Source organism: Moschus berezovskii, chromosome 16 (assembly GCF_049115385.1).
Source record: "Moschus berezovskii isolate FMDL1 chromosome 16, NW_MosBer_1.0, whole genome shotgun sequence".
Taxonomy (NCBI): Eukaryota; Metazoa; Chordata; class Mammalia; order Artiodactyla; family Moschidae; genus Moschus; species Moschus berezovskii.
Window position 1 is genome coordinate 19,890,122 of NC_142475.1, and position 15,600 is coordinate 19,905,721.

A 15,600-nucleotide genomic window follows, 5' to 3' on the forward strand; every position below is an offset into this window, starting at 1 on the left:
AACAGAACATCCACATTTTCTCCACTTCCTTGCCTCTCATTTGCTTTTTTCTTTTTTTAAAGTAATACATTTAAATAAAACATGTGTGTTAAAATAAAAGTTTCCCTACTTCCTGGACAAGCAACTAGCTTCTCTGAGGGTTCCTTTTCTTACTGTAACAAGGATAAGACCTTGCTGGGTTTTGAGAGCACTAAACAAACTAACTCTGCTAAGCACCAGAGACACCAAGCTGGTCCTCAGTAAACGCTGGTTCTGGCCAAAGGTGAGAAAGCCCTGTACCTCCAGGTACAGCGGGGCTAGTATCAGCTGGGATATGACCAGGCAAGTCCCTGGACTTCCTCTGCCTTCTTCCCTGCCCACACTGGGGCCACTGTCTCATATCCTTCATTCTCTGAGGACTAGGCTGAAGCCGAGAATCGCAAAATGAAGTCAGCATGGAAAGGGCCCGCAGACCACGCACTCTACCCATCAGTGCACTCACCAAGGCAGACCGTCCCGCAAGGCCTCAGGGTTCCGGTGACTTCTGACCTCTCTCCCTTGCTCCATACGGGCCACGCCCTCCTCTTAATCCACATGCTGAGGGCCTAGGAGGGACCAGCTGGGCGGCCAGGTGCCATGGATTTCAGAGATGCTGACCCAACACGCTCTCTTCCTACAAAGAGTTCATCAGAGTGGAGAGCAAAGCAATCAGGTTTCAAACCTGGATGTCCCCAGGGAATAGCTAGGTGGCCTTGGCCAACACACATCCAGGGCACCCATTTCTCCATCTACAAAAGAAGGAGAATAATATGTGCCTTCAGGGCCCTTTGGAAAACTACACAGTGCAACCTAGCTCTTAGGATTGTTAACAACAATTCAGCCAAGCAAAACCAAAGATCTGACCAGCTTTATTCAATGATGGTGGTAAAGGGCACTCCGAGGGGCAGTGCAAAATGGGAGGTTTTAATAGGAAGAAGGAGGGTGCAGCAAGGAAGGCACTGGCAAGAGAAAAGAAAGGACTGTTTCAGGTCTGGCACCTTGTTTTGGAAGGACAGGGTCTACCATGCAGGTTACCTCTTCTTCCCTTGGAGTGGGGCTTGGTGCTGATGGTGGAGAAGACCTGTGGGACCCTTAGTGGTGTGGGCCAGAAGGTTCCAGACTGCCCAGTTTTAACTGATTCTCTTTGCCGTACACCTGAAACTAATACAACACTGTAAATTAACCATACTCGCCATAAAAATTATAAAAAAAAGACTACATACCCAGGAAAGGCTGAAGCTGCAGCTGGGTCTAGGTTTGGTATCATGGCCACAAGTGACACAGTTTGGGGCCTATGGTTTTTCTCTTTAACAGGATTTACACAACAAGATTTTTTTCTTTTGTTTTGACTGTCAAGAAGACATGGAACCACATCATAAGGGATGGAATTTATTTCTCTCCCTGGTGGCTCAGTGGTAAAGAATCTGCCTGCAGTTCAGGAGACACAGGTTCAGTCCCTGGGTCGGAAGATGCCCTGGAGGAGGAAATGGCAGACCACTCCAGTTTTCTTGCCTAGAGAATCCCATGGACAGAGTCGCCTGCCAGGCCACAGTCCATAGGGTGCAAAAGAGTCAGATGTGACTTAGTGGGTAAACAACAACAAAGATCTGCAAACAAACAGGAGATAAAGAAGTAATAAATAGGGATACATGCTGCTGCTGCTGCTAGGTCACTTCAGTCATGTCCGACTCTGTGCGACCCCAGAGACGGCAGCCCACCAGGATTCCCCGTCCCTGGGATTCTCCAGGCAAGAACACTGAAGTGGGTTGCCATTTCCTTCTCCAATGCATGAAAGTGAAAAGTGAAAGTGAAGTCGCTCAGTCGTGTCCGATTCTTAGTGACCCCATGGACTGCAGCCTACCAGGCTCCTCCATCCATGGGATTTTCCAGGCAAGAAGAGTACTGGAGTGGGTTGCCGTTGCCTTCTCCGAAATAGGGGTACATAGTATAGCTTAAAAGATAGACAGAAAAGTAGTTGGATGAACTTTTCAGTTATATTGATTAAAAAAACAAAACCCAACTTTGCCAGGTGAAAGGTTAAAGGTCATGTCAACATCTGGGCTTTGGTGTTGCCACTAGGAGGCATCAGTTTGCATAAATAAAACACAGGACTGCAAAGGGATTCTGCTTTCCCTGCAGAAGTTCCAAGAGACAGAACAGAGCTAATTGTCAAGAACTAGGCTGAGGCAGGTGTTGAATTTTCATTTCTAAATTTAGTTCTTAAACCAAATGACAAATATAATAAAAGAGACTGCTGAATGCCAAGGGAGAGAAAGAAACCTGCATGTTGGTTTGTGTAAAATACCTTCTAAGAACACAGTATTATATTACAATGCTATTAAGTTGCCGGGGCTTTGGAGAACCCTTTGTTAGAGGGATTTATTACTGTAGATCCCACAATAATAATTGAACACGGAACATCTTGCTTTGGGAGATTTCTTATTTGGTTCCTGAGGGATTTCTTTTGATTCATGCCTACCTGGAAATTCCTGTAAAACATGAAAATAGGGTTTGCATTCATTTTTTTTTTTTCCCTTAAATGTTTGCTGTTTTATTTTCACTTTCGCAGGGCTGAGGGGCTGTCCTCACCCACCGAGTTCAGAATTTAAAAGAGGGGTTTTGCTACCCTCTAGTGGCCGGCTCTGGTCCCGGTAGCTGGCAGAAGCCGTGGAGTAGAGAGAGGGGAGAGGGAGAAAGAAGGGGAGAGGGAGAAAGGAAAATGCCTCCCACCGGGGTGCCAGCCCCTCTGGTGCCCTCCCCACTCCCAGGCAGAAAAACCAGGGGGCCCTGAGCCCTGGGGAGGTTGGAAGTGAAGGCTGGCACACACCAGGGGAGGCAGTGTGGAAACTCCCTTGCCTCGAGGTTCTGTGCTGCAGGTGGAACACGAACACAGGCCACCCCTATGAGACCTCGGGGCACCCCCCACCCTGCCGCACCCCTCTGTGCATGCCATGAGAATGGAAAGTCCTCCGTGGTCCCATGTCCCACATTCACGGGGTCACCCAGCTGGGCTGCTGGCAGGCCCTCCAGTAACGAGTCTCCGTTTCCCTCCTCCAGGAGAGAGGAGGAAAGATTGGGGCGATCCCAAGCAGAGACAATGTTTTCCTGTTGGGTGAGCTTCCCCAGAGGACCCCAGAGCCTGCCACCCTGGCCCCTTCGCTAGGCCGTGGCTGCAGCTGTCTGTGATTGTGCGTGTGCTGGAAAACAGATGAGGGCGATGCTGCCGCCCAACTCCTTGACTTCTCCAGCTCTTTGAAGTCATCATTAAGTTTAAACAGCCCTGTGTGGATACTGGCTATGGTATTGGACCATACAGTTCTAGAGAGACAATGTGAACACTTTGTAACCCCAGGGCTGTGCATGAAAAGCGTGGTCTCAGGACTGGATGCATGATGAATAAAGCAAGTTTTGAAGTGAAAGGAGGGATAAGATGGGGCACATCCAAAGGCACACGTCCCTTCACCCAACAAACCTCTTCCGCCACCTTATTAACAGTGTTCAAATATGATTTACTGGGTCATACACTTGGCTCCCCTCCTAGACAGACAGCTGAGACTCTGCTCTGTTCAACCTACTCATCTTGTTATTCCCAGCACTACACACGGTACCTCATGTGCAGTTCAGTTCAATTCAGTCGCTCAGTCGTGTCCGACTCTCCGCGACCCCATGAATCACAGCACGCCAGGCCTCCCTGTCCATCACCAACTCCCGGCAGTAGCATCTCAAAAATTGTCTAGATGCTGTTTACAACAGCCAAGACATGCTGCTACTGCTAAGTCACTTCAGTCATGCCCGAGTCTGTGCGACCCCATAGACGGCAGCCCACCAGGATCCCCCGTCCCTGAGATTCTCCATGCAAGGACACTGGAGTGGGTTGCCATTTCCTTCTCCAATGCATGAAAGTGAAAAGTGAAAGTGAAGTCACTCAGTCATGTCCGACCCTCAGCAACCCCATGGACTGCAGCCCACCAGGCTCCTCCGTCCATGGGATTTTCCAGGCAAGGGTACTGGAGTGGGGTGCCATTGCCTTCTCCGAGCCAAGACCTAGAAGCACCCTAAATGTCCACCAACAGAGGAATGGATAAAGATGTGGTACATCTACGCCATGGAATATCACTCAGCCATTAAAAAGAATATGAAATAATGCCATTTGCAGCAACTTGGATGAGATTGTCACACTGAGTGAAGTAAGTCAGACAGAAGGAGAAATATCATATGACGTCCCTTATATGTGGAATCTAAAAGGAAATTATAAAAATGAGCTTACAAAACAGAAAGAAACTCACAGACTTAGAGAACAAACTTATGGCTGCTGAAGGGAATACTGTGGGAAAGCAATAGAGAGTTTGGTATGGACATGTACACACTGCTATATTTTAAATGGATAACCCACAAGTACCTACTGTATACCACAGGGAACTCTGCTTAATGTTACGTGGTAGCCTGGATGGGAGAGGAGCCTGGAGGAGAAGGGATGTTTGTATATGTATGGCTGAGTCTCTTTGTTGTCCACCTGAAACAATCACCATGCTGTTAAACAGCTATACTCCAAAACAAAATAAGAAGTTTTACAATCTGAGCCAACAGGGAAGTCCCCAAAGTAAAAAGTTTGAAAAAAAAAATTGTTTGCATGAGGAATGGAACTGTGCTAGGTCTTCGGTGAGATATCCACGTTCATCAGACGTGGATCCTGCCACCAACTACATATGACCCAGTGATACTTAAATACTAGATGAGAAGACTCATGTGAAAGCAGTGGCATTATGCTTAACACAAAGTAGGCCCATGATTGGGTTCCCTGGTGGTGCTAGTGGTAAACTGGCATCATCCTGCCAACGCAGGAGATGCGAGAGACGCAGGTTTGATCCCTAGGTTGGGAAGGTCCCCTAGAGAAGGGCACAGCAACCCACTCCAGTATTTATGCCTGGGAAATCCTATGGACTGTGCCCCTACAGTCCAAAGGGCACAGGCCCATGATAAATACTTTCTTTCCTCCTTTCCTTTCTTTTATTCTCTCTAGAATCTACCCTCCAAAGATTTCCTTGAAAGAGATGAAGTGCTCAAGCATTTGGAGGAGGCAAGATTAATTTGCCTGGGAGAACAAAGGAAGGCTTCCTGGAGGAGGTAGCATTTGATCTGGCTCAAGCAGTATGAACCAAGATGTAGAGGTTTGGGGAAAGGGATGTGTGGAGGAATGTGGAAAAACTCAGTTTAGCTCATGGAAAGGTATGTGAAGGGGAGAAGTAGAAAATAGTGTAGGAGAGTTTCTTGTTTACTGCGACAGGGGAAGCTCTAATGCTTGTGGTTAAAGACCTGGATTTCAGGACTTCCCTGGCAGTTCAGTGCTTAGGATTCTGTACTTCCACCGCAGAGGGCGCAGGTTCCTTCTCTGGTTGAGGAACTAAGATCCTGCAAGCCGAGCAGGGCAGCCAAAAAAAAACCAAACAAAACAAAACCCCAAAGACCTGGATTTTATTGCCAAAGAGACCAGACACTCTTGGCCTGGCCCAGACTCTGTCTATTTTCTAACTACTGACTATGTGATGACTGTGGGCGAGGTACCTAACTCTTCCAAACCTCACTTTCTTCAGCTGTAAAATGGGGACGATACCGCTGCTGCTGCTGTTTACTCACTAAGTTGTGTCTGACTCTTTGTGACCTCATGAACTGTAGCCCACCAGGCTCCTCTGTCCATGGGATCTCTCAGGCAAGAGTACTGGAGTGGGTTGCCATTTCCTCCTCCAGGGGAACTTTCCAACCCAGGGATCGAACCTGAGTCTCCTGTTTGGCAGGCAGATTCTTTAACACTGAGCTACCTGGAAAGTCCATGGAAATGATACAACTTACTTTTAAAAAACAAAGAGCAGAGAACACTGTAAATGCATACAGTTCTTTTTTTTTTTTCTACTTTGGGAAATGTTACATATTAGCACATATAGGGTTGACCCTGTATTCACTTATATGCCGTTATTGTAAGTTAACTAGGGAGGAGAAGGGGACGACAGAGAATGAGGTGGCTGGATGGCATCACCGACTCTGTGGACATGAGTTTGAGTGAACTCTGGGAGTTGGTGATGGACAGGGAGGCCTGGCGTGCTGTGATTCATGGGGTTGCGGAGAGTCGGACACGACTGAGCGACTGAACTGAACTGAACCATCCTTTTATTTGTGCCCCTTTGACCAACCTAGATAGCATATTAAAAAGCAGAGACATTACTTTACCAACGAAGGTCCGTCTAGTCAAGGCTATGGTTTTTCCAGTGGTCATGTATGGATGTGAGAGTTGGACTGTGAAGAAAGCTGATCGCCGAAGAATTGATGCTTTTGAGCTGTGGTGCTGGAGAAGACTCTTGAGAGTCCCTTGGACTGCAAGGAGATCCAACCAGTCCATTCTAAAGGAGATCAGTCCTGGGTGTTCATTGGAAGGACTGATGCTGAAGCTGAAGCTCCAATACTTTGGCCACCTCATGCGACGAGTTGACTCACTGGAGAAGACTCTGATGCTAGGAGGGATTGGGGGCAGGAGGAGAAGGGGACGACAGAGAATGAGATGGCTGGATGGCATCACCGACTCGATGGAGATGAGTTTGAGTGAACTCTGGGAGTTGGTGATGGACAGGGAGGCCTGGCGTGCTGTGATTCATGGGGTCATAAAGAGTCGGCCACGACTGAGTGACTGAACTGAACTGAAATTCATAAAGGGGCACTAAATCAAAGGGTACATGAAATTTAAATTCTGACAGAGTTACCAGATTACTCTCCATAAAGGGTAACTTGGTTTCCACTCCCATCAGCAACAGGTCTGTTTCCCTACACCCTCACTAATGCTGCTAGCACACTTTCTGGGTTTTGCCAATTTGAAAGCTTTTAAATTGGCATCTAATTATAGTTTTAATTTATATTTAACTGAGTTGGGCATCTTTTCAATGTTTAAAGGAAAGGCATTTGTATTTTCTTCTCTGGGAGTTATCTGTAGCCTTTGGCCATTTCAGTTTGTTAGTTGTTTTTTTTTTTTCTTATTGATTTATAGGAGTTCTTTATTTATTAAGGAAATTAGTTCTTTGGATATGGTTTCAGCTTGTCATTTCTTTTCCACTATGCTTATTTTTTTTTCCAATGCAGATGAGTTTTATCTTTATGTTGTCAGACTGACTATTCTGGGTTTGGAATCATTCCTAGAGAGGCCCTTCCTACTCCAAGGCAATAAGAAAAATCTTTGACATATCTGAATTTATTGGGGGTTAATAAAGAGGCAGGGCTTTCTAGGTGGCTCAGTGGTAAAGATTCCACCTGCCAAGGCAGGAGATGCAGGAGACATAGGAGACTCAGGTTCAATCCCTGGAGAAGGTAATGGCAACCCACTTCAGTATTCTTGCCTGGGAAATCCCATGGACAGAGGAGCCTGGTGGGTTACAGTCCATGGGGTCGCAAAGAGTCAGACATGACTAAGTGACTGAGCATGAACACACACAGCTTGTTTTATACCCAAGTTTGTACCTCTTAGTCCCCTACCCCTATATTGCCCCTCCCCCCACCTATAACCACTGGTTTGTTCTCTATATCTTTGAGTCTGTTCCCTTTTGGTTATATTCACTAGTTTATTTTTTAGATTCTCTATATAAGTGATAACATACTGTATATGTCTTTGTTTTTCTGACTTTTTTCACTTAGCATCAGTTCAGTTCAGTCCAGTCGCTCAGTCGTGACCGACTCTTTGCAACCCCATGAATCACAGCACGCCAGGCCTCCCTGTCCATCACCAACTCCCGGAGTTCACTCAGACTCATGTCCATCGAGTCGGTGATGCCATCCAGCCATCTCATTCTCTGTCATCCCCTTCTCCTCCCGCCCCCAATCCTTCCCAGCATCAGAGTCTTTTCCAGTGAATCAGCTCGTCGCATGAGGTGGCCAAAGTATTAGAGTTTCAGCTTTAGCATCAGTCCTTCCAACGAACACCCAGGATTGATCTCCTTTAGGATGGACTGGTTGGCTCTCCTTTCTGTCCAAGGGACTCTCAAGAGTCTTCTCCAACACCACAGTTCAAAAGTATCAATTCTTTGCTGCTCAGCTTTCTTTATATCCCAACTCCCACATCCATACATGACCACTGGAAAAACCATAGGTTTGACTAGATGGACCTTCATTGGTAAAGTAATGTCTCTGCTTTTTAATATGCTGTCTAGGTTGGTCATAACTTTTCTTCCAAGGAGCAAGCGTCTTTTAATTTCATGGCTGCAGTCAGCATCTGCAGTGACTTTGGAGCCCAAGAAAATAGAGTCTCTCACTGTTTCCATTGTTTTCCCATCTATTTGCAATGAAGTGATGGGACCAGATGCCATGATCTTAGTTTTTTGAATGTTGAGTTTTAAGCCAACTTTTTCACTCTTTTTCACTTTCATTAGGAGGCTCTTTAGTTCTTCTTTGCTTTCTGCCATAAGGGTGGGAATATGTGAAACAGTAAAATAAGGAAAGAAAATGACAAATTATCTGAATTCTACCAGCCAGAAAAAGCCTGTCTTATTTATGGTATATCACCACTAGGCCTGTAACTAAAATCAAGATGTGTGTTGAATTTTATATTTTGATTTTTCCATTTGAATTATGAGTATTTCTCTAAGTCCTTAAAAAATGTGTTTTTCTTTGCAACCTTTGTGTTATGAAGCTTTCTCATGTACTGTATAGAATTAATTTATAAATAAAAAGAGCTTTAACGAAAAGGAAAAATGCTACACACTGTATTCTTTCTATCGTTGTTCAGTCACTAAGTCGTGTCCAGCTCTTTGCAACCTCGTGGACTGCAGCATGCCAGGCTTCCCTGTCCCTCACTGTCTCCGAGAGTTTGCTCAAACTCAAGTCCATTGAGTTGGTGAGGCCATCCAATCTCATCCTTTGTCGCTCCCTTCTCCTCCCGTCCTCAGTCTTTCCCAGCATGAGAATTCTTTCCAATGAGGTCAGCTCTTCGCATCAAGTGACCAAACCATCGGAGCTTCAACAATTATTTATATTAGGTACACTTTACATGGATTGACCATATTTTCCTAACATCTCGGTGGCTTACAGTTTTTCATCGTAATTAATGAAAAATGTGTTTATTCTATCATCTTGCTGTAATGAAACAATATCTTTGGATTAAATCTCTACCTGTGTTGCCAATCATTGCGTTAGGAGCCACATATTGTTTTTGTCCTCAACTTAGAGGAAAGATTTTTAAAAGAAATTACTTCAAAATTATCAAGAGATAATGCTGTTTTTCAGACTTATAGATATGGAAAACAAGGTTACAGTTACAAAAGGGGAAACATGGTCGGGGGGATAAATCGGGAGCTTGAGATTAACATACACATGCTATTACATATAAGATAGATAACCAACAAGGGCCTCCTGTAGAGAACAGGGAAATCGACTCAATATTCTGTGATAACCTACGTGAGAAAAGAATCTGGAGAGTAATATATATACCTGTATAACTAAATCACTTTGCTATACACCTGAAACGAACACAACATTGTAAATCAACTATACTCCAATAAAAAATTTTTTTAATGAGAGAGAGAATGCTGTTTTTCAAGTTGCCTTAAAAGCATTGATTACATTTCAATCAGAAAAAGGAAAGGTTATTTTTTAAATAAACACCCAAAAAACCAATATAGTGAAATGGCGTGAGTCTAGCTGCAGACTAAGAAAGCGTGTGTGCATGCTGTCCCTTCACTCATGTCCGACTCTGTTCAACCCGATGGACTGTAGCCCACCAGGATTCCCCATCCATGGGATTCTCCAGGCAAGAATATTGGAGTGGGTTGCCATGCCCTCCTCCAGGGGATCTTCCCGACCCAGGGATTGAAGCTGTGTCTCCAGAGTCACCTGCTTTCGCAGGTGGGTTCTTTACCACTAGACCACCTGGGAAGCCCCTGCAACATAAGAGACCTGACTCTAATATTTGAGGGAGGGATTGACTGTTTTTTCCACTTAGAGCTGTAAATTAGATGTTAATTGCTGTTATATAACACTAATGAAGAGATGTTGCTTTTGAACTATTTTTTCCATTTGTATGAAAGTTAAATAGTTTGAGTTCAAAACTAAACTAGAAAGAATAATCTGGCTTTTAGAACATGGATGCCAGCTACTAGATTTAAGTTCATAGCCATAGAAAATGCCAACATAGAAAAAGCTGTTTTCCTAGTAATCTGCGCCTAGGAAAAACTTCCATCTTAAGCCTCAAAATAGGACTTTTTAAAATTTATAGCATCATAAAATACATTTTAAACAAGGTAAAATCTAAAATAAATTCAGGTTTGACAGACTAAAAATGAAATCAAGTAATAAAATAGTCGTCTAAATGTTTCTATTTTTAGGTTCTAAGTGTATTTGTCTTATGGACATTATACTGGATTACGGTGACTACACTTTTATTTCAGACATCAAAATGCATTTTTATTATTAAATTGTCCCAGCTATCAAATCTTTGCTTCTCATGAAACGAGAAATGGAAAAATAATTTTCAAGAAGAAATACTATACCTCAAAACAGCTTTTGATGTAGCACATATTTTCCAATTTGCTCTTGCAATATTTTTCTTTTTTAATCACTAGAGGCAACTGCTTAAAAACAGGATGAACGATAGGCAAGCAAGATCGCTATGGAAGTGGTTTGGAGGCTACACAACAATTGTGAGCTCACTTGGGGACTAAACCACTTGGGGACTCTCTGCAAAACAAAGATTCAAGTTTCAGGAGAGTGCTCCCCAGTGAGACCGAGGGCAGGGCCAAAACAAAGAGGAATCCTCCATGTGAATCTTGGGTTTTCCAGGAAATAAAATGATCACTCACATTTATTGACTAATTACTGCATATGGGGCCATGTGGGGGCACTTTGCAGATATTATTCCGTCTAACCACCCCCCAATTCCTCCACCCCCTGCCTAGCCCCATGAAGTAACTGCTGCTAGGACCCCCATTTTACACATAGGGAAGTTGATCACCAGAGAATCTCTCCCCAGAAAAGCCTCTCCCAAGTCACAAGGCTCAGCAGCTGGGGTTCAGTCCGGGTGTGCGATGACAAAGCCCCAGCTTCGAATTCTCCGGCCCTGCCCCTTTAGTCAAGTTTTAACCCTGAGAGAAAGCAGAGCAGGAATACAAGTGGGAAGGAGAATGAAATCTCCCAAATCGGATTTCTAAACTAAAATGCAAGAAAGCAGCAATGCTTTAGCAAAAGAATAATCTGGGTTTTCCAAGGACTGTCCACAGATATAGACACATGGTTTAAGAGGATGAGAACCACAAATACAGCAGTGCAGGGATGCTTGAGTTGGCAAACTCAACCTTCTCTTCCTTCCCTCTGGCTCCCCTTGGAGAAGAGGGGCTGCTCTGCCTGCTCCCCAGTCCTTGTTGCTGTTCAGTCGCTCGGTCAAGTCCGACTCTTTGTGACCCCATGGACTGCAGCGCACCCGGCTTCCCCATCCTTCACCATCTCCCGGAGCTTGCTCAAACTCACGTCCATCAAGTCGGTGATGCCATCCAACCATCTCATCCTCTGTCGCCCCCTTCTCCTCCTGTCCTCAATCTTTCCCAGCACCAGGATCTTTTCCAATGGGTCGGCACTTTGAATCAGGTGGCCAAAGGTCTGTATAGTCGAAGCCATGGTTTTTTCAAGTAGTCATGCACAGATGCGAGAGTTGGAATTTCAGCTTCAGCAACAGTCCTTCCAATGAATATTCAAGGTTGATCTCCTTTAGGATGGACTGCTTTGATCTCCTTGCAGTCCAAGGGATTCTCAAGAGTCTTCTCCAACACCACAGTTCGAAAGCATCCATCCTTTGGTGCTCAGCCTTCTTTATGGTCCAACTATCACATGACTACTGGAAAAACCATAGCTTTGACTATACAGACCTTTGTCAGCAAAATAATGTCTCTACTTTTTAATACACTGTCTAGGTTTGTCATTGCTTTTCTTCCAAGGAGGAAGCATCTTTTAATTTCACAGCTGCAGTCACCATCCACAGTGAGTTTAGAACCCAAGAAAATAAAGTCTGTTACTGTTTTCATATTTTCCCCATCTATTTGCCATGAAGAGATGGGACCAGATGCCATGATTTTACTTTTTTGAATGTTGAGTTTTAAGCCAGTTTTTTCATTCTCCTCTTTCACCATTATCAAGAAGCCCTTTAGTTTCTCTTTGCTTTCTGCCATAAGGCTGGTGTCCTCCACATATCTGAAATTACTGATATTTCTCCTGCAATCCCCAGTCCTGTGATCACTTTATTCCTGGTTCCAGCTTTGCCTCAGAATCCAGATAGGCCTGGGGCTTCTCTGGTGGTCCAGGGGCTGAGACTCCATGCTCCCAGTGCAGGGGTTCTGGATTCGATCCCTGGTCAGGGAACTAGATCCTGCGTGCCACAATGAAAGATCCCACAAGCAGCAATGAACACTGAAGATCCTGTGTGCCACAGCTAAGACCCAGTGCAGCCAAATGAATACATATTAAAAACAAAAACAAAACCGAATCCAGATAGACCTACCTGCACTACCATGGACCCACCTGCAGCATCTGCTCTGGAGAGAGACGTCCAAAGAAGCCCACCTCCACTCCGAGTATCCTCTGAGTTCTTAGGTTTCATTTCACCTGTGATGAAACTGATGCTTTAATTTGCTGGTTGTGGTTCCTCCTGTCTATCTGCCAAAGCCCAGAAGTGGGAGAGGAAGGGGAGGGAGCAGCCAGGGATTGGGCCCAACACCCCAGTAAATCCTCCCCACCACCCCAAAACTGAGGAGCCTGGTGGGCTGGAGTCCAGGGCATCGCAAGAGTAAGACCCAACTTAGCGACTAAACCACCACCACCACTATCCTATCAAATCCCTTGACTCTCAAGACCTGAAGGAGCTGGATGTGGGCTCTTAGACATCTTTGGGCTCTAAAGTTCTGTGAAATTGATTTAGAGGAAAAAAACTAAAGAAAGACAGGTCACTTACAAAAGAAAAAACAAAAAAGAAACTTTGAGCTATTTAAATCCTAACCCCAAGTATTTATATTTAGAACCTAGAGTATTAAAAAAAAAATCTTTGAAAATATCATTTTTAGAACAAAATTCTGGAGAAGGCAACGGCAAGCCACTCCAGTACTCTTGCCTAGAAAATCCCATGGATGGAGGAGCCTGGTAGGCTGCACTCCGTGGGGTCGCTAAGAGTCGGACACGACTGAGCGACTTCACTTTCACTTTTCACTTTCATGCATTGGAGAAGGAAATGGTAACCCACTCCAGTGTTCTTGCCTGGAGAATCCCAGGGACGGGGGACCCTGGTGGGCTTCCGTCTATGGGGTCACACAGAGTCGGACACGACTGAAGTGACTTAGCAGCAGCAGCAGCAGAACAAAATTCAGCCTGGTTGATAAAGGTCTCCAGAGATTGTCACAGATTAAATCTTCAATAACCTGGCTTTATGTCTGTCTGTACCTCCCAACTCTGGTTTGTAACCCAAAACGTCTCCACTCTTGCATCCTCTTCATCATGGAATTGCAACATCATTAATGTTAAGCAGATGAGTGAGGGGGAAAAGAACCAGGAATGGCTTTCTTGACAAAAGAGAATCCATTTTGGCCTAAGCCATTCTGTGATCCAGGGCTTCCCAGGTGGCGCTACTGGTAAAGAAGCTGCCTGCCAATGCAGGAGACATAACAGACGCTGGTTCAATCCCTGGGTCAGAAAGATCCCCTGGAGGAAGGCACGACAACCTACTCCAGTACTCTTGCCTGGAAAATCCCAAGGACAGAGGAACCTGGCGGGCTACAGCCCATAGGGTCGCAGTGTCGGACACGACTGAAGTGACTTAGCACACACACACCATTCTGTGATCGAAGCCTTGCCGAAATGCTTGCCTGTGAACAAGTCTCAGAACAAAGGAATAATCTCAAAGGAACAGAGGAATGCAGGAAAAGAAAAAGAAGCAGTCAAACCTTGGTGCAGAGCCCTAGTTCCTCCTCAAGGGATATATTTACATAACAATACGTCTGTGACTTCAATCCACTAAAGCTTGGACTCTATGGACCTTTGCCCCATTTCTATGTTGAACTCTCTTCTGCTCAAGCCCCTTCGTGAATGGGTACCCTTAGCTTAAAATTTCTCCAAGTTTGCTGTTTGGGGAGATGTTGCTTTGGGCAAGATCCTCAGTGTTCTTCTTACTTGCTGAAAGTAATAATAAATCCTTCCTTCTCCTGAGCTTTGGCTTGGTTGAGCCTATTGGCTCGACACCCAGCGAGAGGTGAGCCCAGTTTCAGGGAACATTAAGGCCTCCAACCCCCTTTCTGATCACAGTCACCACCCCTCCTCCCTCATCTGTCCTTCCATTCGCCTTTCTCCAGCCCTTTAGAGAACACAGCCTCTTGCTTGCCTTGGGTCTGTTTCCCCTTTGGCCCACACCTGCTATTCCTCCCCGACAGTGACCGTGGTCTCAGGGAGTGGCCACAGAAGAGTTGCGACTCAGGCCCAGTCAACATATCTGTCTAATAAATATTTATATGGTGCATACCCTGAGCTCGGCCCTGTTCTAAGTACTTCATAAATGTTGATTTATGCAAGCCTCCTAAGGATTTTTACATAAATTGAGCCCTGGTGGCGCAGGCAGTGAAAAATCAGCCGGCAATGCAGGAGGAACAGAGAGATTCCATCCCTTGGGGGGAAGATCCCCCGGAGGAGGACATGGCGACCCACTCCAGTATTCTTGCCTGGAGAAGCCCATGGACAGAGGAGCCTGGTGAGCTGCAGTCCACAGGGTCGCTAAGAGTCGGACACAGTGAAGCGACTTAGCATGCACGCTCAAACCGACAAAATGGGAACCCCTGATCAAACAGTGCCTGAAGCCAGAACTCCTGGCCTTTACAGTTTGGTGAGCTAGTGAATTACATTTCTGCTTATTAAAACTTTGGGTTGGGCTGTTCTTCGCTTGCTAGCGTCCTGCTTGATCTCCCTGCATCCAGCTCTCCCGTTCCAGCCCAGCCTGACCTACAGCCATCCAGGAAACATTTAAAAAGAATAACTCAGATCACACTACTCCCTGTTCAGAACCCTTTGATTCCATTTGCCTTTGGCTTAAATTCCTTGATAATTTACCCTTCCAGCATTTTCTCCAGGACTACACCCTGAAACAGCATACAGGAACCTCTGACCATCCCCCAGGGGTCCTGATCCCTCCGATTTCTGGTTCCCTCTGTTTCTTCCCCACTTCTTGCTCACTCCCATCTGCCTGGCAGATTCTACCCACCCTCCAAGTCCAGCCTTCAATGCCCCCTTCTCAAGTCTCCCAGCACAAGTCCCTCGCCCGCCCCCATCCCACACACCACACTTTTGCTTTTGCAGCCCTTTGCTTATTTGCTTATAAACTCTTTCGGTCCCTGAGGGGGTCTGCTGAGATGTGCCCCAGGCCGCCCCCAGGGAGCACCTCAGATCTGGCCCTGGGGCACCCCTGCCCTGCTCTGCAGGTGTGATGACACCTGCTCCTTCCAGTTTCAGCAATCGAACCCTCTGATGCCTTTCTTATTAAAAGTGTGAAATTCCCGAGGGGAGAGGGGACCCCGTGGAGGGGGCTGGCCGTAA